Raw genomic sequence first — 26975 nt, forward strand, 5'->3', positions numbered from 1 at the left:
AAAGCATTCCACTGTCCTTCCCTGCTACCCTCTCTGTCTCTTATGACCCACCTGTTTGGAGGCAACGCAAGGATTATTATTACATGACCAGTGGCGGCTCGCATAGGGCGTGCTGCAGGGCAGTGGGGAGGGGCGCGGGAGGGGCAGGTTGGGGGGTAGTAAACTTAGACATACGATGGATTGGAAGAACGTAATAATTACTTTCCTCCGTTCCTCTGTTCCGTCGTATGTCTGAGTTTACTACCCCCCTCCCTGTCCCTCCCCCGCCCGCACCGCAGCACGCCCTGTGCGAGTCGCCACTGTACATGACAACATCCCCTGACATATCTACCTTCCTTGCTCTGGTGAGCATTGGCTGACATTGCGATAGCGAGCTCCTTGTCTAAACCTGAGTCACTAGTGAGTTGACCACTCAACCCATGATTAGCTAATCCTAAACATCTGATCTGGACCATTGTTTAGTTTTGCTAACCTCAGCTGGTTCTGTGCACTTCCAGCTGATACACTTGGCAGTCTATCATACCTGTTATTTTTGGCATGGTTATGTTTGTTGAGATCATTTCTTTTTCATGTAACCTGTTGTAGTCCCACTGTTTATCATTGGCTAGTGGTATTCCCTGCCCCCCACCCATTCATCTTCTGTGACCTGCATGGATGGGATCCCCCCTTTGTTATTAATAGTCTGTTTATAGGGGAGGGATGGGAGTAGCTAGAATGTTTTGTTTGCGATTTGAAAGGTTCTGGAGGAGGAGCTGAAGCATATTCCTTAATGACTGTTGCGACAGAGGAGCGAGGCAGGGATGCATTCTGGCTCCTTTTTCAATTTTATTCTTCATTAACTCCCTCAATACTTTTTTAGGGGCTTGTAGTAAAGACATCCCAAGAATCGGATCCCGTGTAGTCACGATTCTTTTGTACGCGAATGATGCAGTTCTCCTGGGGCTAACTGCTAATGGTTTACAAAGCTTAATAAAGGGTTTTAATGATTTTATGAATAACCTAAATCTTAAGGTAAATCATCTGAAATCTTTTATAATGACCAGTGGTCCCAAAAGTACGAAGACTGAGCGTTTTAACTTAGGGGGAACCCCAATGGAAAAAGGTATCCACTTTTATTACCTAGGTCTCCTTATTGATACCAATGGGTCCTGGAACGTCTAATTAGTCAAAGATCACAAAAGATGGAGGTAGCTGTTGATGCAATTTTGAGGTTTGCTAAAAGACTGGGACATCAACTGATTAGGGAGATGCTTCAACTATTCAAAAGTAAGTGCCTGTCTCTTGGCTCGTACGGGGCAGGAGTGTGGGGTTATACAGTCCCAAGAAAGTTGCAGATAGCAAAAAATACGTTTTTATGTAGACTTTTAGCAAAACCAAAATCAACCTCACGTTTTATCACACATGCTGAAGTAGGGATGGGATTTCTGGAAGACCATACTGGTATAGCCCCTTTATCATTATGGTAAAGTTATGGAGCACTGACCGGACTGTTTAAACTTAGATAACATGAATGCCATTCCATGGATGGCACACGTAAAAATGATTTTTTGCACTTTGGATCTGAGAGCCCTTTTTGACTCCCCAGAAGGCATAGGCCCTCAGACAAAAGGAAGGGCTAAAGAGGCTTCTGCCTCTTTTAGAAAAGAAAGTAGAATTAAAAAGTCACTCACCTCAAGTGCTACCATAAATTTTATGCACATTTTTAATGGTCCCAGAATTGATTGCTATTTAACTTGGATAGGATATCAGCAGCATAGATTTTATCTGACAAGGTTAAGACTAAATTGGATTCATCATTTAGTTGCCTTTCCTTTGGACGGCTCTAGGGTCGCCTTGGGCACGAAGTGTCCATGTGATGCTGTCTCCACTCAGTCCACTGCGCACTTTATGCTGTTTTGCACATTGTATGGTCCGATAAGATCTCAATTTTTTCTATCCACCACTTTTGCAGAGTCACTTTCCCTCATATAAAGAGGATTTAAGGTTTTTACAATCCCTTGCCTCCCTAGAAATTTGCCATGCAACACTTAGCTTTATAATTGCTGCTACAAAACTCAGGAAACCCTATCCGATGTAAACCGGCCTGTTTTAATTGTGATATTCGGGTTGTGATTTTAGGTTTTTAACAATTGTATTTGTTATAATATGAATATGAACTTTGTATCTATTCTGTGGCTTTTCTGACCAGTGATGGTCGAATAAAGATCTTTCTACTGACTGACTGTGGCGAGGAAGACTTGGACTTAGAGTATTGAAGATTACGGGTGAGTAACCCGGGCAGAGTTCATGCTACCCATATCATACCCTCTTTGACTTCCCATGCCAAAACCTCTACACCTATTAAAAACATTACTCATCTATTCCTTGAATGTTAATATTTATCCCATTAGGTGTATAAAAGTGCTGCATTACCTGAACACCAAAAGTTCCAACATAACTCTTTTAAATGAGACAAATTTGTAATAGGAGGAATCCCAAAAATGAAAACATGATTGGGTAGGCACCATATTACGCAGTAGCTTTACTAAAACCCCACAGGCAGTGTCGAAGTGAGACAGAAAATAGTCCCGGGCATCAAAATAAAAATGGGCCCCATTAGCAAATCAGATAGCTAAAAAAGTGGACCTTGTTTGTAAATTGGGGCTGTTATGAACTTGTAAATATATGCTGTATAAGTGTTTTACAAGGTATAAACAACGGGACATATTTCAGCTTGTTGCAGGCAATGTTTGTTTTAATATCAGGTAAATTGACAATAAAAACCGGCCCAGCAGACAATAAATAAGGTCCACTAACAGCCAAAACACAGTTCACATGCTGACCTGTCAAACCAGCCCATCGGGCACTGCCTGATTGCCCAATAGGCCAGTCCGACTCTGCCCACAGGATAGCCTCTTTAACACTTACTGCAGCGCAAATAATGTGGTGTATCTATACTTTTTTGGAGAACCCTGCCACATAGGATTCTCAAGACTTGTACTGACTCTGAAGGCAGATTTGCCTTTGTGACGGTCAAACAGCTGGACAAAACACTGGCAGTGGGAACAATGTAAGCCCTGATGACCCCCAAAGCAACACTTCTCCTCATCATACCGAGAGCATTGACAGAGTTTAGAGAGTAGTAGTGGTTGGGGCGACTGGAATCTGATACCTTATGGTTTCCAAGACAAAACTGAAAGTCCTGACATGTTACAGGAATGACAGAGTGATGGTATATGACCTGCTGGCTAACCATAACCTGACAGACAGATGGAGACAGGTTATACACCTTCCTCTCCTGACCTCATGGTATAGTTAATATTAATGTTGATGTACGCAATGATACGTGTTTGTGCAAAAACGAAATAGAATCACTGTTGTAGAAATCACCTTATATGACCTCTCCATCAATCCGGAATCAGAAATACGTAGTCAGGCAGGCTCTCCGACCGAGGCCAGAGGCTACTGATTGACAGATAACAGGTGAGGTGGCACGTAACCAGCAGGACAAACACGTGAACAGGAAAACCAAGATTAGTCCCACAGATCAAAAGCAAGACCACAATGGTCCTGGGAGATTGGTCCCAATTAAACGCATATGGCTGGAGGGGCGCGCATTCCCAAAACACCATAAAAGTGGATGCCACATAAAATTAGGCACACTCAGCCAATCAGAACACAGCACACACAGCACATGCAGTGAAAACATGCTCCCCATGCTGGACATCTGGACACGTTATCCATTGCCCCTCATTTTGTCCACACAAGGTCGAGACCCGCCTGCCTTTATCATCAGGTGGGAGTAATTTATGGCTAAATCTATCAACAAAAATATTCCTGGAAATGTTTGGGGCCATATGAACACCATGGACAAAACACAAATGTAACAAATATAATGTTCCACTATCAGCTTTGCATGGGGTTATCAAATTTCTATAAACACTATACTCACAATAACATTATTATAATTCACCAATATGCTGATGAAACACAAGTCTACTTTAAAGTCTCCTTTGCTTCCTCCAACCAAAGTTCAAATACTGCCTGCACCTCATTCAGACTGCCATGTACAGTACCTACCTGAAACTAAGCCCCACCAATACTGAATTCATATTACTTGCCAACAACAGCAAGCTAGAGATAGTCCAAACCTGTCTGAATGACAAGAACCTCAACAGCTTCAAACCCCAACTTTCACCCAATGCCAAGTCACTTGGATTCATCCTGGCAACCAACCTCACCCCCAAGGAACACATTGCCAAGAAAGCAAAGATGGCCTGGTATCGGCTCTCTCTCCTTGGTGAAAAGTATCCTTTCTTCCCAAAATGAAACTGTGGACCTGCTGTCCAAGCCATTTATCATCTCATCTGGATAGTGGAAATTCACTGCTCAGTAGCCTTCCATACTATAAACTGCCCCCCTAAGGGCATCTCATACGCAACAGAATATCTCATCCAAGACCTAAATAATATAACCACATCATCCCAATCCTTACGAAATTCCACGGTTTCCCTTGGCTGGACTATACCATCTTCAAAATCAGCTGCATCAGAGCCATCATGACCATCGCCCCTAGACTATTAGGCTGAGAAACTACTCGTCTCCGCATACCCACAACCAGGACACCACCAAAACGGAGACAAAGAAGTCTTAAAAGAAGAAAACAATGGAACAGCCTTTTTCTGTCAGGATTTGGACCAATATCCCTATATCCATCAGGACTGACACTGAGTACTCACTCTGTGATGGGTGTTACTAGAAGGCACCAAGTGCCATCAATGGAACTTCATAGAAAACCAATAGAAATCCTTGAGGTGTGTTAATTGAAGGCAATAGGTGCTCACACAGAGGTTAGTAGGTATTACAGATGCACATTCATAGTAGGTAGCAGGACTCACTTATGGGTGTTCATAGAAGACAATAGGTGTAATTGAAGGATGTTCATAGAAGGCAGCAGATATCTTTGATTGGTGTTCACAAAAGGCAGCAGGTGCCACTGTTGAGTGTCCATAAACAGCAACAGGCTTCATTGGTGGGTGTTTATAGAAGGCAATAAGTGCCATTGATGGGTGTTCATAGAAGGCAGCATGTATCGCTGATTAGTTCATACAAGGCACCATGTATCACTGATGGATGTTCATATAAAGCACCAGTTGTCACTGAAGGGTGTTCATAGAAACCAGCAGGTATTACCAGTGAGTATTCCTAGAAGATTATAGGTGTCGTTCATGGGTGTTCATATTATCCAGCAAGAATTACTGGTGAGTGAGTGTTCCTAGAAGACAACAGGTGTTGTTGATGGGTGTTTATAGAAACTAGCATGTATTACTGGTGAGTGTTCACAGAAGACAAAAGTTGTTGTTGATGGGTGTTTATATTATCCAGCAGGTATTACAGATGAGTGTCGACAGAAGACAACAGGTGTCGTTCATGGGTGTTCATATTATCTAGCAGGTATTACTAGTGACTGTTCACAGAAGACAACAGGGGTCGTTGATGGGTGTTTATAGAAACCAGGAGGTATTACTGGTGAGTGTTCGCAGAAAGCAACAGGGGTTGTTAATGGGTGTTTATAGAAAAAGACCTGCCAACTCACACCATGTCACCGTGTGTCACATGATTTTGGCTCCCTTCACACAGTCACCTGGTAAAGAGCCAAAAATCACAAAGTGAGCTGGAAACCACTGCAGAGACTGAATTTCTAGCTCGCCTTTTGAGGCTTCAAGCAAAGACTGGTGAGTGTTCCTAGAAGACAACATGTGTCATTCAAGGGTGTTTTTAGAAACCAGCAGGTATTACTGAAGAGTGTTCACAGAAGACAACAGGTGTTGTTGATGGAGGTTCATAAAAACCAGGAGGTATTACTAGTTAGCGTTCACAGAAGACAACAGGTGTCGTTGAAGGGTGTTTACCAGCAGGTGTTACGGTGAGTGTTCACAGAAATCAACAGGTGTTGTTGATGGATGTTCATAAAAACCAGGAGGTGTTACTGTTTAGTGTTCACAGAAGACAACAGGTGTCATTGAAGGGTGTTTACCAGCAGGTGTTAGGGTGAGTATTCACAGAAGACAACAGGTGTTGTTGATGGGTGTTCATAAAAACCAGGAGGAATTACTGGTGAGTGTTCACAGAAATCAACAGGTGTCATTGAAGGGTGTTTACCAGCAGGTACTACTGGTGAGTGTTCACAGAAGACAATAGGCGTCGTTGAAGGATGTTTATAGAAACCAGCAGGTATAACTGATGAGTGTTCACAGAAGACAACAGGTGTCGTTGATGGGTGTTCATATTATCCAGCAGGTACTACTGGTGAGTGTTCGCAGAGTGTTCCCCGTCCTTCTGGTTTGCTGAGTTGTGCGGGCTGATAGTGGCAGCAGGTAGGATGGCTGTGCCTCTTTTTCTTTACTGAGGCGATTCAGGTTCTTTCTGAGGTGCCCAAGATGGTCCAGTAAGCAAGAGAGTTACCGGTTGCTCGCTTGAAGTGACATTGAAAAGGCCCGGTGAGCCCTGCCATACGATGAGTGGAGTTCCGGCAACCTGGAAGGCTATGAGGAGTGTGGCCTTAGACCACCCCCCATGGAACACGCATGACGGGGTATTATTTATCACTGCCGATGAGACACCCTCCTGCGGCACCGCAAAGGTCTGGGAGCAGCTGTTCGCCAGTTACTGGTGAGGTTTGCGTACACCTGCTGTCGCGCTGGCTACTGGGTTGAGAGGCACAGGCACTGTGGGGGAGTCCCGGGTGGTGCAGCGACTGCGGCTACTACAGGGACATCAGAACAGATTGGGGAAGAGGGGACATGCTCATCTGTGGCCAGGGACTGCCTGTACTGGTGGACGCTGAGGTGGGGAGGAGCCCTGCTGTGGAGTTCACCTGCTGCTGGTAGGTGCTGTATGGGTACACTTGGTAGCGTGGAGGAGCCGCGCTTGCTGACAGTTGGGGACTGCCTGTCGCTGTAAACAACATGGCAAAGAGGAGCCCTGCTATGGACCTGGCCTGCTGCACGTGGAGCGCTCTCGATATCACCAGTTTGGGGATCCCTCCAGGCCCAAGAGATCACTGCCTGTGAGTCTAACAACAGCCTGAAGGCCTGGGCTGGCAAGAACCGAAACAATGGTGAGAAGATCATGCTGTGTAGATATGTATTTTATATTTTTCCAACCCGAAACACTTCTATTTTCATTAAAATGTAATCTTCAGTGAAATTGCAACTTGCATATTTGTAACTCTAACCACTAGTATCTGTAGTAGACTCATATACTTACTACCATTCCCATGTGAACTTAGAGTTTATCTGTTTGCATATTTTCCTTGAGTTAATTTGCAACTTTTATATATGTAACTCTAACCACTAGTATCGGTAGTAGACTTTTGTACTTACTACCATTCTTATGTGAATTTAGAGTTTTTCTGTATGTATCTTTTATGTAATTCATGTACTCTGAAGTCCTTATGTAATGTAACTGGTTCTTTACTACAGTGCTCTGACAACTTTGGGTAAAGTTTGTGCTATATAAAAACGCAATAAATAAAATAAAATAAAACAGGTGTCGTTAATGGGTGTGTATGAGAAACCAGCAGGTACTACTGGTGAGTGTTCACAGAAGGCAGCCAGTAAGTCAGCTCCTGGTGAGTGTTCACAGAAGGCAACAGGTGGCATTGATGGGTGTTTATAGACACCAGCAGGTATTAAAGGAGAGTGTTCACAGAAGGCAGCCAGTAAGTCAGCTCCTGGTGAGTGTTCACAGAAGACAGCAGGTGTAATTGATGGGTTTTTATAGAAACCTGCAGGTACTACTGGTGAGTGTTCACAGAAGGCAGCCAGTAAGTCAGCTCCTGGTGAGTGTTCACAGAAGGCAACAGGTGGCATTGATGGGTGTTTATAGACACCAGCAGGTATTAAAGGAGTGTTCACAGAAGGCAGCCAGTAAGTCAGCTCCTGGTGAGTGTTCACAGAAGGCAACAGGTGGCATTGATGGGTGTTTATAGACACCAGCAGGTATTAAAGGAGAGTGTTCACAGAAGGCAGCCAGTAAGTCAGCTCCTGGTGAGTGTTCACAGAAGACAGCAGGTGTAATTGATGGGTTTTTATAGAAACCTGCAGGTACTACTGGTGAGTGTTCACAGAAGGCAGCCAGTAAGTCAGCTCCTGGTGAGTGTTCACAGAAGGCAACAGGTGGCATTGATGGGTGTTTATAGACACCAGCAGGTATTAAAGGAGTGTTCACAGAAGGCAGCCAGTAAGTCAGCTCCTGGTGAGTGTTCACAGAAGGCAACAGGTGGCATTGATGGGTGTTTATAGACACCAGCAGGTATTAAAGGAGTGTTCACAGAAGGCAGCCAGTAAGTCAGCTCCTGGTGAGTGTTCACAGAAGGCAACAGGTGGCTTGATGGGTGTTTATAGAAACCAACAGGTACTAGTGGCGAGTGTTCACAGAAGGCAGCCAGTAAGTCATCTCCTGGTGAGTGTTCACAGAAGACAGCAGGTGTAATTGATGGGTGTTTATAGAAACCTGCAGGTACTACTGGTGAGTGTTCACACAATACAACAGGCGTCGTTGAAAGGTGTTTTATAGAAACCAGCCGGCGTTAAAGGTGAGTGTTCACAGAAGGCAGCCAGTAAGTCAGCTCCTGGTGAGTGTTCACAGAAGACAGCAGGTGTAATTGATGGGTGTTTATAGAAACCTGCAGGTACTACTGGTGAGTGTTCACACAATACAACAGGCGTCGTTGAAGGGTGTTTATAGAAACCAGCCGGCGTTAAAGGTGAGTGTTCACAGAAGGCAGCCAGTAGGTCAGCTCCTGGTGAGTGTTCACAGAAGACAGCCAGTAAGTCAGCTCCTGGTGAGTGTTCACAGAAGGCAGCCAGTAAGTCACAGCATTGCATCACGCTGGATCAGCTCCTAGGGTACACCCCGCAGGCAGTTTCATTTCACGTCAGCCTTCTCTGGAATGGCATATTCTGCAGCACGGAGCGCACTCGTGTGAGATATGCGAATTAATCACTGTCTGCTCCTTTCTTCAGCTCATGGGCCCTGCTGTGCACTGCTTTTGTGCGTAATAAACACTAAACGCTACAAAGGACTTGAAACGTGTCTATTTGACAGCGGCTGGTATTAGACTTCATTTCCTGTTGTGACAGCACTTCAAGTGCACAGAGGCATCTGACACTGAATGTGGACGAAGATGCAGTGTACATCTGGGTACCACCACTCACATCAATATGTAGGGCACGTTACATAGCCAATGGGCGAATGTCAACAAGAGTGATACCTCAAAGAGCCCAAGTGACAAGCATCGAATTCTATTTTCTCCCCACAAGCCCAAGGTGCCCGAAGCGGGATATACATCTTCTGTTTGCTCCACCCTCCTGTAGCCACATTTTCCGATCCTGTACATGCTTAAACACATGCACAAAAAGACAAATGCAAATTCACACAAAAGTTTAAAAAAAATAAAAAATACAACTTTTAGTCCCCAATCACTCACATACACAAACTAACATATCTTCACTGAAGGCAGATCACACTTTGCTGGTATCACACAGTGAACCTGCTGCCACTCTGATTCTTTCCCTAAAGTGGCTCCTGCCATGCTGGGGGAAGCCTCTCTGGAGTTAAATGCCCAAACGAAGGACTAAGAATTCAGAATTTGGCCCTCGAAATCCACATGGAACAGGTGGTACCTCCAAGGCACGAGTTGTTCAACGGCCGGCCTGTTGCACCCCAAATCAGGCTCTTAGACTCAAATCTGTGACATGTATATCGAAACTTCACTTCCGATTTGTACTCAGTGCCAAGAAGCAGCTCAGCTCACAAGGTTTGCACTGCAAACCCTACCCATGAACGGTGACCGAGTATGGGCACTGAATCTTTATTTTAATCATGTTGTGAGACATACTTTGGCACTGACGCATCAGTGTATGTAAATAGTATTCCAACTTAGATCTCCTTAAATAATTATTTAGCTTGATATGTTATGGGTTGTTTATTACATCAACACACTGCCCCTCCACCCCCAGGAGCTAGCAGACACGGTCCATAGGTACAATATGGCAACATTAGAGCTGACTTAAAGAGACTCGTGAAGAAAAAGGAGAGTTTTCAGAGCTCATTTAAATGTATGAGGATTATCAATGCTTCAGGCTTAATGGGAGAGCAACTCACACATGCTGCTCAGAGAATACCTGTCTGTTTTTGTACTTCAGATTTTTAAAATCTCAAGTTTTCAAACTGGTATACATTAGAGACTTACATTTTATCCAGAAGCTGGTGCAGAAGTTTGCATTTCAGGGCACACAACCTTTGACAGGTTACTGGTCTAAGATCCCACCACCTTAAATGTTGTTGATGGGTGAGTCTATTGTCCGTGTCACCTGAAACTCTGAGAGCAATGATGTACTACAATCTTGCAGAATAATTCAGGGCAGAGACATAGGGGGCACAGCATCAATCAATCAGAGGTTTTTTAAGCGCCACTACTCACCCGTGAGGGTCTCAAGGCGCTGGGGGGTTACGGGGGGTGCAGGTTCCAATCCATCAAGGAGGGGGTCTGTCGAAGAGCCAGGTTTTGAGGTTTCTTGCGAAGATGGGGAGCGCTGTTGTCTGTCTGAGGTGGAGCGGAAGGGCATTCCAGGCTTTGGCCGCAAGGAAGTAGAAGGAGCGGCCTCCCAATCTGGTCTTTCTGGTGCGGGGGACCACGGCGTAGGAGAGCTGGGCTGATCGTAGGATCCTTTGGGGTGTGTGGAATTTGAGTCGGCTCTTCAGGTAAGCTGGTCCGGTGCCATGGCGGGCCTTGTGTGCATAGGTGAGTATCTTGAAGGTGATTCTCGCCTCGAGGGGGAGCCAGTGGAGGGTGCACAGGTGGAGGGAGATGTGGCAGTGTTTTGGCAAGTTGAGGATCAGTCTTGCGGCAGCGTTCTGGATGTTCTGTAGCTTGCGGGTGAGGTTTTTGTTCATTTCGGCGTAGAGTGCGTTGGCGTAGTCGAGACTGCTGGTGACCAGGGCGTGAGTGACGGTCTTTATGTGTTCAAGGGTGATCCATTTGAAGGTCTTACGAAGGAGGCGGAGGGTGTGGAAGCAGGAAGACGAGACAGAGTTTATCTGGCGGTCCATTTTGAGCTCGGAGTCCAGGATGATTCCCAGGTTGTGTCCGTGGGAGTTGGCAGGTTTCCGAGGGCGGGGGCCACCAGGTGTCACTCCAGGTGTCAGGGTTTGGGCTCATGATGAGTACTTCTGTTTTGTTGGTGTTTAGAACGCCGCTGAGAGGTCGAGGAGGATGAGGGCTACTGTTTCTCCTTTGTCCAGTAGGGTGCGGATGCATCTGTTGCGGCGAGGAGGGCAGTTTCCGTACTGTGTTTTTTTCTGAAGCCGGATTGGGAGGAGTTGAGAATGTTGTGCTCTTCGATGAATGTGGCGAGTTGGCTGTTAATGGCTTTCTCAATGTCTTTTGCTGCGAATGAGAGCAGGGAGATGGGTTTGTAGTTTTTTAGGTCGGTTGGGTTCGCCGAGGGTTTCTTCAGGAGGGGGTTGACCTCGACTGGTTTCCAGTCGTCGGGAACGAGGCGGTCTCCAGGGAGCGGTTGATGGTGTGGCGGAGCATGGGTGCGATGGTGTTGGCGGCTCTGTTGAAGATGTGGTGGGGGTCTGTGGAGGCCCCTGAGTGGATTGACTTCATTGTCTTCAGTGTGTCTTCGATGGTGAGGGCTGTCCAGTTGTCAATTGCTGGTTTCCGAGTGTTGGGGGTGGTTGGTGAGGGTTCAGTGTGTTGGTTGTCTTCGTCAAAGTTGTCATAGATGCTCTTGATTTTGTGGTGGAAAAAGGTGCTGAGTTTGTCGCAGAGGTCTTGTGAGGGAGGGATGTCAGAAGACTCGCTGGTTGGTTGAGCGAACTGCTTGATGATGTTGAAGAGTTCCTTGCTGTTGTGTGCGTTTGTGGAAATTCTGTCTTCGAACGCTTTTTTCCTCGTTTCTCTGATGAGTTGGTGGTGAGTGTTGGTGGCGGCTCTGAAGTTGTTGTGGGTTTCTGTGGATTTGGTGTTCCTCAAGCCTTTTCGAGCCGGCGGCAAGTGCGTCTTGATTCTCGAAGTTCGGTGGTAAACCATCTGGCTTTCTTGGCATGGATATTGTTGTTTTTCTTGAGGTAGGCTATGGTGTTGGCGCTGTCCGAGATCCATCTATGCAGGGTTCGGGCTGCGTTGTTGGGGTTGTCGTTTTCCGCGATGGCTGGGGTGGAGTTGTTGAGTGAGGAGGTGAGCTGGTCGTCAGTGATTTTGGTCCAGTTTCTTCGTGGGAGCAGGTGCTGGTGTCTGTGGATGGTGGGTGTTCTGAAGGTGAAGTGGACGCAACGATGGTCGGTCCATGGGAATTCGGTGGTGTGGCTGAAGGTGATGGAGTTTCCTGTTGTGAAGAGGGGTCAAGGGTGTGTCCTGTTGAGTGCGTGGGCTCAGTCACGATCTGGCTGAGTCCAACGTTGTGGAGGTTGTCCAGGAGGGATGCGGTGTTGGGGTCCAGTTGGTTGTCGAGGTGGAAGTTGAGGTCTTCCAGCAGGGTGTAGTTGGTGGATGCGAATGCCTGTGGGGAGATGATGTCAGTGATGGAGTTGGCGAAGGTTCCAGGGGGTCGGTAGATGAGGGTTCCTCAGAGGGTGGTGGTGTGGCTGGCCAGTATCTTGAAGTGGAGGTGTTTCATCAGGTCTCGTCGGGGAGTGTGCTCAGGTAGAGGGTGGATTTGTGGACGATGGCGATGCCTCCTCCCGGGCGGGTGTGGCTGTCCTTCCTGGAGATCTTGTATCCTTGGGGGATTGCGATGGCGATGTCCGGTCCTGATGTGGTGTTGTTCCAGGTTTTCGTGAAGAATGCTAAGTCTGGGGTGGTGCTCTCGAGGAGGTACCAGATTTCGGTGGCGTGTTTGTGAAGTGATCGGACGTTGAGGAGGATGCATTGCAGGGTCTTCTGTTCGGTTGTGTTCTTGTGGGCGGTTTGTGCTGGATCCATGTTCTTGGCGGTGTTGCAGGTGTGCCTGCAGCGGTGACAGCTGAAGGGTCTGTGGGTGTCGGCTGGTGATGCTAGGTTGCAGTTGTTGTTGCAGCCTGGGTTAAGTGCGTGGAGTGCTGCTGGGTCGTAGCTTCGGCGGGGCCGAGGTCCAGGCTTCCTAGCGCTGGTCGCAGTCGGGTCACGGACAGGCGCAGACGGGCTTGCCTTTGGCGTGCCTTCGGCGCACCAGCCGCGCACATGCTGCACGCGGCCGCTATGATGTAGGGGTCAGGGAGGGCTGGACAGCTGGGAGGCGGGAGCGGGGACGGGAGGGGAGCTGGATTGGTCGTGCTGGGGGGAGGGTGCCGTGGGGGCAGCAGCAGTGGGAGAAAAACAGGCGGGAAAGGAGGAGAGTGGGAAAAGGGGAAAAAGAGAAGACAAGCAGAGCACAGGAAAGTGCCAGAAAGCAGAAAAAAGCAAAAATCCAAATTTAGAGAAGAGGGTGAAAACTCACACTGGAGAGTGCAGGGGCTGGGGGAGGCCTCACTCAATGGTGGAGCTGCGAGGGTGGGAGAGCAATTTCACTGACAAAGAGTCAGTGGTCTTGCTTGCATAAGGCACGATGCACTGACACAGCATTGTCTGTCTGCATTTTTCCAATTTTTCCATGCCTGAAAGCATGAGCGCAACAAACCCAGATGTATTACAATTGTGCAGATATTGAACTTGGCCCTCTCTGCAGGGTAACCCCCAAACGTTTTGCTTTCACCCCACCTATTTTTGCTGAATTCATTTTTGCTGGCCTTAGGACTCTCCATACTTTACCACAGCTAACCAGTATTAACATGTTTGTGCTCTCTCCTCTGAAAATAGTAACATTGGCTTACACCTGATTGGCATATTTAATTTACTTATAAGTCCCTTGGAGAGTAGTATATCATATACCCAGGGCTTGTAAAGTAAATGCTATAGTGGGTCTGGACCACTTATTGTGCCACCCACTTAAGTAGCCCCTTAAAACATGTCCCAGGTCTGCCATAGCAGCCTGAATTACGCTTTAAACTGCCAATTCGACTTAGCATTACAACCCCCTTGCCATGCCTTAAACTCCACTTTTATTGCACATAAGTTGCCTCTTAAGTAGGCCCTAGGTAGCCTATAGCACAAGGTTCACTGTAATTACAATAACATGCATTTTTAAGTTTTACATGTCCTGGCAGGGAAAACTCTTACATTCGTTTTTCACTACTGTGAGGCTTACCTATGCCATAGGATAACAATGGGTTGCCATATTGCATTTAATAACTACTAACTGGCTGCACTGGCTTCCGGTCCAGCAGAGGATAGAGTTTAAGGCCCTCTGTCTGGTTCACCGGGCTTTTTTTGGGGGTGGTGCTAATGATGGCAGAGAGAGATTTAAACCTTATCTCCCGTCCCGTGCCCCGCGGTCTGCCAATCAGGGTCTTATCTGCATTTCGAGGTTTAAATTGGCTAGATGGGGTGGTCGCTCATTTGGTAGGCGTGCAGCCAGCTTGTGGAACCTCCAGCCTCTGGAACTACGGCTTCAACCTGATTATGTCCGCTTCAGGAAAATGCTAAAACATCACCTTTTCAAAACCCAACCGTAATTTTATTTGCTTTCCTGCCTCACTACACACACCACAGCGCCAAGACACCTCCGGTATTAGAGCGCTTTAGAAATTTCTTTATACTTATACTTATACTAACTTTTGATTGTGATCAGGTAAGAATTTTATGTTTGGTGCCTGAGAGTTTGTAATTAAAAATCATCCTTAATGGTAAAGTCTGATTTAGAGTTACAATTTAAAAAATGCCACTTTTAGAAATTTGCCGTTTTCCTGCCTTAAACTATTCAATGCCTGCAGCCCCCCGGGGTCCCATGACTGGGTGTTGTTGCCAGTTGGACTTCATTGACTCCTCTCGTACAGGCACATAATAGAGAGATTAGGTCAGCCTGAATGGACCATCAACTAGCAGGATGGGGTGCGGAGCTGGGCAGAGCACAACTTGCAACTGAATAGGCTGTGCTCTGCCTTCACACAAAGGGCTTGCCACCCCTGCATTGTTCATGAAGCCAGGGCAAGGGAATTAGGAAACCTTAAGCATTTCAAACAGAATTCTCTAGCACCTTCTTCTACATCAAATGAGGCACTATGTATAAAAAGGGGACCCTCAGACGCACTCTTCATTTCACTTTCTGGACCTGCGAAAGGCCTCTCAGAAGGACTGCATGCTGATTTGGCCTGCTGTGTACTCCACAAGACCTCTTTGCTGCACCTGGAACGACTGATTTGCTGCCTGGAGCCTGCTTTGAACCCCTAGAGGCCTGCTCTGCTGCTTGAGCCCTACTTCCTCACTATAAACCAGGACTACAAGGGTGACTCCAAGGACTAGTTTTCTGGACTCCTGTTCAGAGCATCAAGGACAGAAAAGACTCCCTCCATCTTGAACCCACACCAGTCCCAGCCTAAGTGAGTCCTAACCCCACAAGTGGTGCCCCAAGAATCTTGGACCCTTGATGCTATTTGGGACTTAGGGAACATTTTTAGCTAAACACTACTCTGAGAATCGAGGGAAGATTGGGTCCAAACACCTCGTCTAGCTGCCCAAGGTGCATCTCCAGTCGACTTGACTTCACGACAGCTCCTGCTATGTTTTTCTCTACAGCAGCAAATCCTCTTCAGGGCTCCTTCAAAAGAGCACCAGGTGTCTTGGAACTCTTGATGGCTAGAGCCTCTTGCCTAGTTCCGCTGGCGATTTCGACTTCCAAAAAAGTGACTAAGTCAGAACGTAGAAATCTTCACTGTAAATTTGTCCAGTGGCTCCCTGATGGCAACTCTCCCTCCTTGGACATCGACTGCAGCCTTCCCCCACTGAAATTTACCGTCTCAGAACATTTTCTTCAAGATTTATTTTAAGTTCAAAGATGGACTGGGATTACCATGCCCAATTCACTCTTTGTATTTGACCCACGTTCCATCGCCGTTGGACATATTTTTCGACTGTGACCCGGTCTCGCATGACTAGATGTCCTTGGTTTTAGATTTGATCTCTTAGGCAATAGTTTTTACCTTAAACTTAAAAAATGAATAACTCTGGTTATACTGATTGGAGTTTTGTCATTTTGGTGTCACGTAATTTATTAAAATTTACTCTGAGAGAGGAAATCCAACATGTTATCGCCCAATCTCGCCATTGGATTCCTCTGTCAAAACCGATGGCAGGGTTATTCTTTAGAAATTGAAGGCATGTGCAGAAGACAGGGCTTCCTTTCTGAAGTGCAGTTTGGCTTCTGACCAGGCGTGGGCACGGTGGAACTGTCCCTCAACCTGCTCTCGATCACTAGGAAGTATGTCAAGGCCAAGGGTGGCTCATTACACCTTACCTTCATGAACCTTTCCAGTGCGTGCGACCTTGTGGACAGGGGCAGGCTGTGGAGCCTAATGAGCAAAGCTGGGGTAGACATCTGCTTGCTGGAACTCCTCAAGAGGTTACACTGGGATACTTTGGCTCAAGTGTGATTTGGCCCTCATGGGAATTGTATGCCCACTTTTAAGGTTGATAAGGGGTCCAACAGGGGTGCATTTTACCCCCGTTCCAAATCCTCTTTTATAGTAACTCCCTTGATCAAACCTTATGGTACAAGGAAAAGGACCTGCCCATGATAGGGGATAGGCCAGTGACTTTAATCTTGTAGACTGACGATGCGGTGCTACTGTCCCATACTGCTAACAGGTTGCAGCTTTTGCAGATTCCTTTAACAATTTTATGCCGGACCTGAATCTAAGGATCAATAAAAAAAATATATATTCTCATGACCTATGGCTCTAGAAATACCCATTCATGTGGGTTCACTATTGATAACACCTCTATCACGAAAGTTTAAAATGTTAATTATTTAGGAATTTTGCTGGATATTAATTTTATATGGGAGTAGATCCTGGCTCAGAGAGGACTTAAAATAGACACCACATCTGACACAATTTTCAAATTTGCCAGGAAAGTCAAACAAAAAAACAATAAAAGATCTAATTTCCCTCTATAAAGCAAAATGTCTTTGCTTGGGCACTTATGGGGTGGGAGTCTGGTGGTACACAAATTGTGGCTGCTTACAAACAGCGGAAAACAAATTTCTCTCCAGATTGCTGGCTACCCTCGAAAGCACAGACAACATCATGTCATGATTCCCCTATGGTGCCCTATTTCCCTCCGCATGTTTCATGTCATGCATAACGGGAGAGACCTTTTATATCATAAAACCCTGCCCCTATCCCGTGCAACCAGCACTGCCAAATTTGTAAGTGTGTTGTTGCGGTGTGATGATTGTGATTCACTGATATAATCAAAGGCACAATGTGATATGACCAAAGGTAGATTAACATATGCAATACAGCACAGATTGTAAACAGTACTTTTATGGGACTAAGAGCTATGCACAACCAAGCGTCTGTTCCTAGAACAAACGCTTGGTTCGCCCAGTGAAATTATTCTGTGAACGCTCACTTGTTCGAGTCCATGCCTTTTTGTTCTCCCCGTCTGAGGACGTGAGCAGAGCAGAACATTTGTACACATGCTCGAGGTGTCACAGCAAGCTGTTTTGAAGTAGCAGCAGCCATCGTGGGTGTGGCTTGAGTATATAATGCCACACCCGAGTTCCAGAAGGTGCTAACCCTTCCGGATCCACCGAGGGGGCCTAAGCGTTTCCAAAGACTCTTACCTGTTTCCACAACGCTACGGATTTCAAGTTCAGAATCCAAGGCAACGCTCCACTGGCTCTTCGCTCAAAGTGTAACCTGAAAGAAAGAAAACACAACATGAGAAGACTTCGTGGTACCCAACACAGAGGATGTAGCCTTACGGTTAGAGCGGTCGACGTCAAAGCTGGGGAACCGGGTTCAAGTCTCTGCAACGACGCTCAACATCCTGTGTTTCTGGGCAAATCACTTAATCTCCCTGTGCCTAACAAAAATGAATGTGTCCTTGTGTAACGAAACTGGTGCTATGTAAAGTGCTCTGATACCCGATATCTTCGGGTCTAGTTTGCGATATATAAAACTAAAAAAAAAATAAAGTGAGAGCTACAGTACGATTCTTTTTAAGGAACAATTTCTTTTTAAGGAACAATTTTTGGAATGCTTGAAAGAAGTTTGTGATGCAACAAAGACTACAGGAAAGGGAACATAGGTTGTATGTTTCCTGGATTTGTGGATGTTTCCTGATTTTCGACACAGTTAAAATCCGCATACTTTTGTATGTGTTTATCAGCAATATCTTCATAGTGTTTGTTACGTTTGCAAAGACATTCGTCCTCACAGTACTCTAGGTGTATGCAAAGAAGTTCACACCAACGAATTGAAATTATAAGAACTATGGCATATGAGTGATTAGAAGTGAAAACTAGGTATAGTAATTGGAAAGAGGACAAAATGAAAGCCATGTATAAAATCAGTCAGTTATTGTTTCTTCTTTCATTCTATTTAGAGTTATTTGTTCTCATCACCACAGTCTCCATACATTATCAGAGGACTACTGACAGAACAGCTGATACCCTCTTACCCGCATCAACGGACGCTTAGCAAACGAACAGTTGATCGCAGTTAGGATATTTAACAACAATACAGATGGTAATTTTCAGTAGTGTGGGAGGGATAAGGTCTGTAGTTTAATAGACATAAGACGTAAAAGTGCCTTTTTGTTGCCTCGCAGGTTGACAACTAAGACACTAAAGCGTCCATCTCCAAGCCCTCCTCGTTAAACCCTACTGCATCTTCCTAGTGTTACAATCGACGCACAGGTTATAAGGTAGGGTAGTAGGAAGTTGGTCCATAACGTCTCTGCAAATTGAATAGTGCGGACCTTAGGTAAGAACGCATTGTTGATCTCGAACACATCATCATCCACTCTGAGGTTGGTCTTTCGTACATTGAGGAAGCAATCAAACTGGCACTACCACTATTATGGGCAAACCTCTGAAGTTCCCCACTTACTAATTTTTCCCACCTTAATGTAGCTGATTGTATTAATTTAGATTATGGAAAGAACATTGTTTGGCTAGCGTATATCAGAAAATCCTTCCTAATCTCTGGTGTCCCAAATATTTTTTATTTAGCTAGTAAGATTGATAGCAAAACGAAGATCTTAATTCACTCTCTTTTCCAAATCAATAGCGATTTAAAGAGGTCTAATAAGTCGCAGGTAACAAACACCATGTGCTACCATATGGAGATCTCTTCCTCTGAATGTTTCGAACCATATTTAGTCTGGATTACCAACCAGCAGCATAGATTTTATCCAACATGTTTCAGGATGCGTATTGCTCACTTCTGGTTGCTTTCCAACAACAGGGCAGCTGGTTTCTTTCTTTACCCTGCTGTCCCTGTGATAATACTAGACTGCAATCCATATGCATTTTATGTTTCTTTATAGCTTTATACTGCTCCCAGAATACAATTTATACACCCCAAATAGTTACGCTCAAATAGTTGCAAATCGGCAAGTCAAAGTCTTAAATATTTGCAGTGCCTGATAAGTGAACCTGTGTGCCATGCTGGTATTAGTTTTATACATTATTCTCTTAGGATCAGAAGAGACATAAGGATACTGGAAAACTGCTAGCCTTGAACTGTTTTTATTGCATTTTATTATGCTGTATCCAAATTGTTCTTAACCTTATGATTTTTGCTGCTACTCTGTGGTAACTGAACTTGTTTGCCAAGCTGTTTTTAGTGTTATATGCCATCCTCTCAGGACTAGAATAGTCATACGGAAACTGCCAAATTGCTGTCCTGTTTTTATTGTAATTTACCACATTGCCTGTATCTAAACTGCTTTTTAACTGTATGCCTATTGCTGCTACTCTTTTATGGCTACCTTGGCCGCATAAAGCTATTACTGACTGACTGAATTTACTCTATTTTTCTAAATTGGTGTGGGATTTTTCTTGCGTTATGTTTTCACTTTATTTCTGCTTCTGTCCTGCATGAATACTTACATACTGCTCTAATTTGAGCCTTACTGCTTTTGTGCTAAGCTACTAGAAGCTTAAGCACAGGTTAATGTAATGAATTCTGTGGTTCACCCTGATACAGATGGTGGCTGTTGCTTAAACAGGGGTCACATCCCCACTTCAACCAACAACCCAATTTCTCACAGCAGGCTTGTTTCAGGAAGTGACTACAACAGTTACCTTGGAAGAATGGAAGAGAAACTGAAGATTTCATGTTTTGGCATGAAAGAAATTAATTAGGAATAGCCTTTCAGGTTACCATAAGGAAACATAATGAACGTATGAACAGCAGTGAATTAGACACTGAAAAATAAGATTCAAATTCGTTATGTTATTGTAGTGGTCTCTCTTTTACCTCCATGTATATTCTATGTGCATGCTCACGTCCATTATCACTATGATGTCATTGTCATTGTAATGGAGTGGGTGAGAATCCAATCCCATCCTCGTCGCCAAATTTGTAGTAATTACATTACAAATAGTAAATGTAGGACACTGGATTTATTACCTGTCTGTCTCCACAGCTTCCAGGAAAACAACTGGTAATCCCAGAGATTCAATGTACAACACTCCATTACCATGACATGACATCATAGTGATAATGGAGTGTTGTACTTTGAATCTCTGGGATTACCAGTTGTTGTCCTGGAAGCTGTGGAGACAGACAGTTAATAAATCCAGTGTCCTACATTTACTATTTGTAATGTAATTACTACAGTTATGTTATGTTATATTATTTATTGAGCACTCTGTTACCCATAGGTGTCCTGGCACTATGTGAGACTTCCTTAAGAAATGAGACCAGAGTCATGCTAGTCCGCAAACAACCACGTTTTTAAGGCTTTTCGAAAAACCAGGAGGTTCGACATACCTCTCAAATGCAGAGGAAGCTGATTCCAGCCTCTAGCTGCATTGACTACAAAGGTTTTGCCACCCCAAGTGGCTTTTTTTTTTTACAAACGGCACATAGACCAGTTTGGCATCAGATGAACGTAATGGTCTATTTGGAGTGTACCAGTACAGCCGCTCTTTTAGATAGGCCGGTCCTGCTCTGTAAAGTGCCTTATGAACAAGACACGCCGGCTTGAACCGGGTACACTTCCTAACTGGTAGCCAGTGTAGTTTACGTATCTCCTTCGCTATTGGGGCGTATTTTGGAATGCCCAACACCAGTATGGCAGCAGCATTCTGCAGGAGCTGCAACCTCTGCAATAATCCTTTCTGAAAGTTAAAATAAAGACTATTGCAGTAGTCCAGCCTCGACATAGTGAGGGAGGTGATAACTGTTTTTCGGCATTCTGTGGGTAAAAATAACAGAAGTTTCTTGCAGGACCTGAGCACAAAAGATGAGGCCGAGGTCACTGCATTTATCTGGTCTTTAAAATTGAGCTTCTGGTCCACCCACACACCTAGGTTTTTAACCTTCCTGTTCGGAGCGGGGAGGGGGCCCAGGGTTTCTGGCCACCATTCCGGTGTCCAGAAATTAGGATCATTGCCAAAACATAACACCTCCGTCTTGCTAGAGTTTAATTTAAGGCAGTTTTGGGCCATCCAAAACCCTACAGCGTTCATACACTCTTTAAAACGGTGAACCGTGCCTTTTGCCTCAGATGGAAGAAGAGACTCCACAATTTGCGTATCATCCTCATACGTAGTCAAACTAAACACAAATGACCGAATAAGAGGCGCCAGCGAGGATACATATATATATTAAATAATGTCGGACTCAGTGAGGACCCCTGCGGAACCCCACATGGCAATGAAAAAGGGTCTGATACAAATTCCCCCAGCGCCACCTGCTGACTCCGGTTTGACAGGAACTTAATTAACGCAGACGTGTTTCAAATCCAACTCCATTATTGATTCCACTGTTAATTTGTTCTCAAATTACCATTAAAGTATATGAGACCTTGCTCTACATAATCCAGAGTTTTGTTGGTGATCCAGTTTGGTTTTAGGGAACGAAGTGAATCCACAGAACAATGTTTGAATCTGTTTCTGTGTGTGTCCAAATGCATGACTACAAAGGGTGGCTCTTTTTTGGCTGGGTGTGTAGCTGCAGCCAACACAACTAAGTTTTGATACATCACAGGGGAGATGAGTATTGAGAAACCTATCCTGGATACTGAAATTGTGCTCAATAACCTCTTCTCTCCAAACTTCAGGTACAGAGCAGGTGAAGTGCTGCTTTCCTCCAATCCACTTGTGGAGTTATACAGGGGTGCTTTTCAGCACCTTTTCATTTTACCCTATACATTATTAGCTTAGTAAATAGCTTATAAACATGAACTCTCAAAAAGTAAGATCCTTTTCTTTTTAATGGCAATGGCGTAATCCTCCTCTGACTCTCCTGACGGGGGCCAAGAGCAAGTACTTTTTGAGTATGGGTCTAAAGTTTTAACATAAGTGGAGAGAACATATAAAAATCTACTCAAACTCCATATGTCATAGATCGATGGCCTATGGTTAAATGTGATACTTACGACGGCAATATAGTGAAGGTGTTTGTGTCATACATAGCAAAATACTGTGCGATGGCAACATATGTTAGCGATGTATGGGGTAGTGTGGAACCTTTTATTTATCTAGATAGGGGAATAATTTCTTAGATATCTATTTAGGGTTAGCCATGTCTGCATTTTTTACCCTTTTAGAATTAGGCCTTGACTATATGTTTGATACAAGTGCACTCACCCATCTGTTTGTTTCAACTTTTACATGGTCAAATTCCCCCAAGCTCCCCAGGCAAACAAATACTCAACTTGTAATTCCTGAGCACTTGGTCTTAAATGTCACATGAGAAAAATAAATAAAACTACTATGAACTTTGAATCAACTTTAGAGGTTGCGCTGGTATGCCCTTATAAATAAAATTTCCTGAAAGGCTAGAAAATAGTTGTCCAATTTCTATATTAACTGTCAATCTGGGATGTAGTTGCTGGAGCAAGGGGTACCTTTATTTTAAGATGGACAGAATGTTTGGCACTAGTGGTAAAACAGTGGCTATTAGGTGACCATTTTGAAAGTGAATGCTGACCATGGTGGACAGCTTCGACTGTGCAGGGGCAACTGCTGGCATTTGAGGGAGAAGATAGAAGGCGCAAGGGCTGATTGGCCGGGCCGAGCTCAGAGTTTTGTGTAGTTGCAGTTTTGACTCATTTAAGTTAGCGCAGAGAGTTAATGTGCCTGCCTCAAAGAGCATGTACTATGCTGATCACAGAATAGTAGTTTATGTGCATATCTCAGTGGCTTACTGCTTTTTTTCACCGAGATCATTGTGTTACTGTGCAGTTCATAATTTACAATCGTAATCTGGGTTAGAAAGTTATGCTTTTTGTCCCAGTCTTTCATTATCCTAATTTTGCTAAAAAGGGTTTGCTTGGGTAGAAAGAAATTATTTTTAGTAAATGTAGTATCGTGTGAGCATGTAATGACGAAACCTTTGTGGTTCCTGATGGACTCCATAGAACTGTGATGTAAGTGTTAGAGCATAGTGAATTGAAAGCAGGTTTGGAATGTTGAGCTTGAGGTTGCACGCAGAAGTATAAAGACGTGTTATACTAAGCTCTGTGTGTGGTGTAGTCATTGGCAAGTTCCGGGGATGGGGAGGATACTATAATTAGCAATAAGATAGGGAATAGGTATCCAAACGATTAACAGTGTTCTCCTGAAGAGTTTGCCTTGGTCCAGCAAACTGCTTGTACGTGACACATGTGCCTCCGTGGAAGTGTGGAATCGACATGTGGTGTAGGTGGAGTCAAAGTGCAGCCCCAGTTACGTGAAAATAATTTGATGCTTGTTAGAAATGGGGGTCTCTAGTTGGCAGAGGTAGGTACCTTTGTCCTAATAGGGACCCTTGCTTCTAGTCAGGGTAAGGGGGATACACACTTTGGATAACCCCTAGCTCACCCCCTTGGTAGCTTGGCATGAGCAGAAAGGCTTATCCCAAAGGCAATGTGTAAAGTATTTGTACCAACACTCACAGTAACACCAAAAATAGACACCACACTGGTTTAGAAAAATAAAGTATCTTTATCTAAACTTTAACAAGACCAAAACGACAAAACTCCAACATACAAGTAGTAAGAAAAAATTACTTTCAAAAGGTTTTAGCAACTGAGTCCATAGAAAACTATGGATGCGTGATTTCTTGCAAAGTACCTGTTGTTGTGACACAATTCACCAAGCCAAACAGTCGCAGTGATGGGAAGCGTTGAAAAACAAAGAGATGCGTCGATTCCTGAGACCCTCTTGGATGCGATGCAACAGTTCCGCTGGACACAGGGGAGCGGTGCGTCAAGTCCAGTCTGTAGGTGGAAGCGATGCGTCGATTCTGAGATGACTCCAATCCGCGGGTGATGCGTTGGGGAAAATGTGCCGCACAGGGACGATGCGTGGAAATCCAGGATGCGTCGGCGAACGATGCGGTGCGTTGAGCGGCGCTACAGTGATTTCTTCAGCTGCGATCCCTCGATGCGTTGATTCTTGCAGTGGCGACAGGCGCTGCATCAGTTTCAGCAAGGGCGCGGCAGTGCAGGGAGATTCTTCTCGCATCGCATCGGAAAAACTGTCGCAAGAAGAGCGTTTCGTTGATTTTCTTGTTGTTGCATTGCTTTCCAGCTCCCAGTAGCAGAAACAACCTCCAGAGGCCACACACAGCCGCAGGCACTCCTGGCAGGTCAGAACTCCCGGCAAGGAAGTTCAGGGTAGCTGGGGTGAAGTCTTTGTGTTCCTGAGGCTTCAAAACAGGAGGCAAGCTTTATTCAAGCCCTTGGATACTTTCCTCAAGCAGGGGGACAGAGCACACAGCAAAGTCCTTCTCCTTTCTTTGGCAGAATCAGCAGCTGCAGGCCAACCCCAGACACACAGCAAGGACAGTACTTCTCCTCAGTTTCTCCAGCTCTTCTCCTCAGCAAAGCTTCCTCTTGATTCCAAAAGTAGTCTTAAGTTCAGGGGTTTTGGGTCTGATAATTATACCCCAAAATGTATTTGTTCTCTTTGTGCAAGGGACTCTGAGCCCAGTTCAAACCAGTTCTGGGGGGCACTCTGCAAGTGTACAACAACATCCATTGTCAGTGTGAGCCTTGGCACCAGACACACCACAGGGGGACGGGGCCAACATTGTGGAAGGCAGGCACAGCTCTATTCAGGTACAGAGCTACTCCTCCCACCACTCAAAATACAGATCAGGCCTATTCAACCTAGTGCTGACTCATTCAGGAAAGGCAGGACACACATCAACCCCCCCCCTGTGGCTGTCTGAGAGAATGCACCTCCCCAGCCCCTGCCACTCCAAAACCAGACAGTCAATACACGAACAGGCAGAGGCACACAGAATGGTTAAACAAGAAAATGCCTACTTTCTAAAAGTGAAATAGAGACAGCTAAGTATGCACTCAATTAAACAAACAAATAAAATAACTGATAAATAAGATTCTCTCAGTATATCTGTTTGGTGTGCACTTGGAGAGAGGGTACAGCCCACCCCCTACTGAAACAGTGAATTGAGCTCGGTCTGTGAAGACTTTGCCTCCTAGTGCACTATGCTGTGGCACTCAAAAATGAGTGCAAAAAAGTTGTTCCTTTATAATCTGCTACTAACAAATGTAATCATATAATACAACACTCGTAATCGAGAAACATTAGCACTTGGTGCACAAAAACGTATTCAATGAATGATTTCCCCCCAAAAATCTTCATTTTATTGAGCTGATTTAGAGTCCATCAGATCTAGAAAACGTCAGGAAATGATTGACAACATTTCGAATGTGAGCTTCTTGTATTCTCGATTACGAATGCTGTAATGTATGATTACATTTGTTAGTAGCAGATTATAAAAGAAAAACATTTTTACACTCGTTTGAGTGCCACTGCGTAGTACACAAGGAGGCAAAGTCTTCACAGACCGAGTTCTATTCATTACTTTCTAAAAGTGGCATTTTCAAACATACTATTTAAAAACCATCTTTAGTAATAGATATGTTATTAAATTATGAGTTCAGAGAGCCTAAACTTTAATTTTCCATCTTCTCCCTATGGGAAGATATGCTTATAAAATGTTACAAAGCATTCCCCGTTCTGTCCTATGGGGCAAGAAAGCCTTTCAATAGAGAAAAACGAAATGGGCTGTATTTCACTATTAGGATATGTCACACACACCAGTACACGTCCAACCTTTCACATACACTGCACCCTGCCCACCTGGGTATCTTGGGCCTACATTAGGGGTGACTGACATGTAAGAAAAGGGAAGGTTAGGGTCTGGCAAGTGGGTGCCCTTGCCAAGTCGACATGGCAGTTAACAACTGAGCACAGACACTGCAGTGGCAGGTCTGAGTTACAGTTTCAGAACCAATCAGTGCTGCAGGACCACTAGTAGTATTTGATTTACTAGCCTCGGCACACTCAGTGCACTTTACTAGGGACTGACCAGTAAGTCAAATATGCCAATAATGGATAACCAATCATGTTCACAATTTACACAGAGAGCATATGCACTTTAGCACTGATTAGCATTGGTAAAGTGCCTAGAGTCCTAAAACCAACAACAACAGGCCAGGAAAAGATAGGAGAAAGAAGCAAAAGGTTTGAGCATAGCCCTGCAAAAAGGGCCAAGTCCAATAGAGCTAATAAAAGCGTTGCTGAAAAATTATCACATCACACCTGCTGAGAAGGCCACACAAAGAGGTACTGAGCTACTACACAATTCATATGGATTGACATCCCTATAGGCGGATGCAACTATGTGTCAGACAACACAAAGAGACACTGAAAGACAAAGTGATTAGAAAACACAATCATCTGCTTAGCAGTCCTCAGTGAAGAGAGCCCTTGTGCCACTGCGCCGGGAGGAAGCAACACCAAAGAAAGCACCCGGGGCTTGTGCTTGTGGAGCTGTCTGTACCCGAACTGGCACGCCATCAAAGCTGCTAGGTCACAGCTCAGAGCAGCTCCAGAGGTCTCCTGAAAGCAAAGTGCTTCCATGAAGACCAA

At 44.9% G+C, this 26975-nt stretch overlaps 1 long non-coding RNA gene across 1 annotated transcript in view; it reads right to left on the reverse strand.

Moving 5' to 3' along the window:
• LOC146799625 (uncharacterized) overlaps positions 1-26975 on the reverse strand; it is a 42595-nt gene that overhangs the window by 1093 nt on the left and 14527 nt on the right. Inside the window, exon 2 of the long non-coding RNA XR_014969298.1 lies at positions 17694-17769. This is a non-coding gene — a long non-coding RNA (uncharacterized LOC146799625). The remainder of the gene's footprint in view (positions 1-17693; positions 17770-26975) is intronic.

Source organism: Triturus cristatus, chromosome 9 (genome assembly GCF_964204655.1).
Source record: "Triturus cristatus chromosome 9, aTriCri1.1, whole genome shotgun sequence".
Lineage (NCBI taxonomy): Eukaryota > Metazoa > Chordata > Amphibia > Caudata > Salamandridae > Triturus > Triturus cristatus.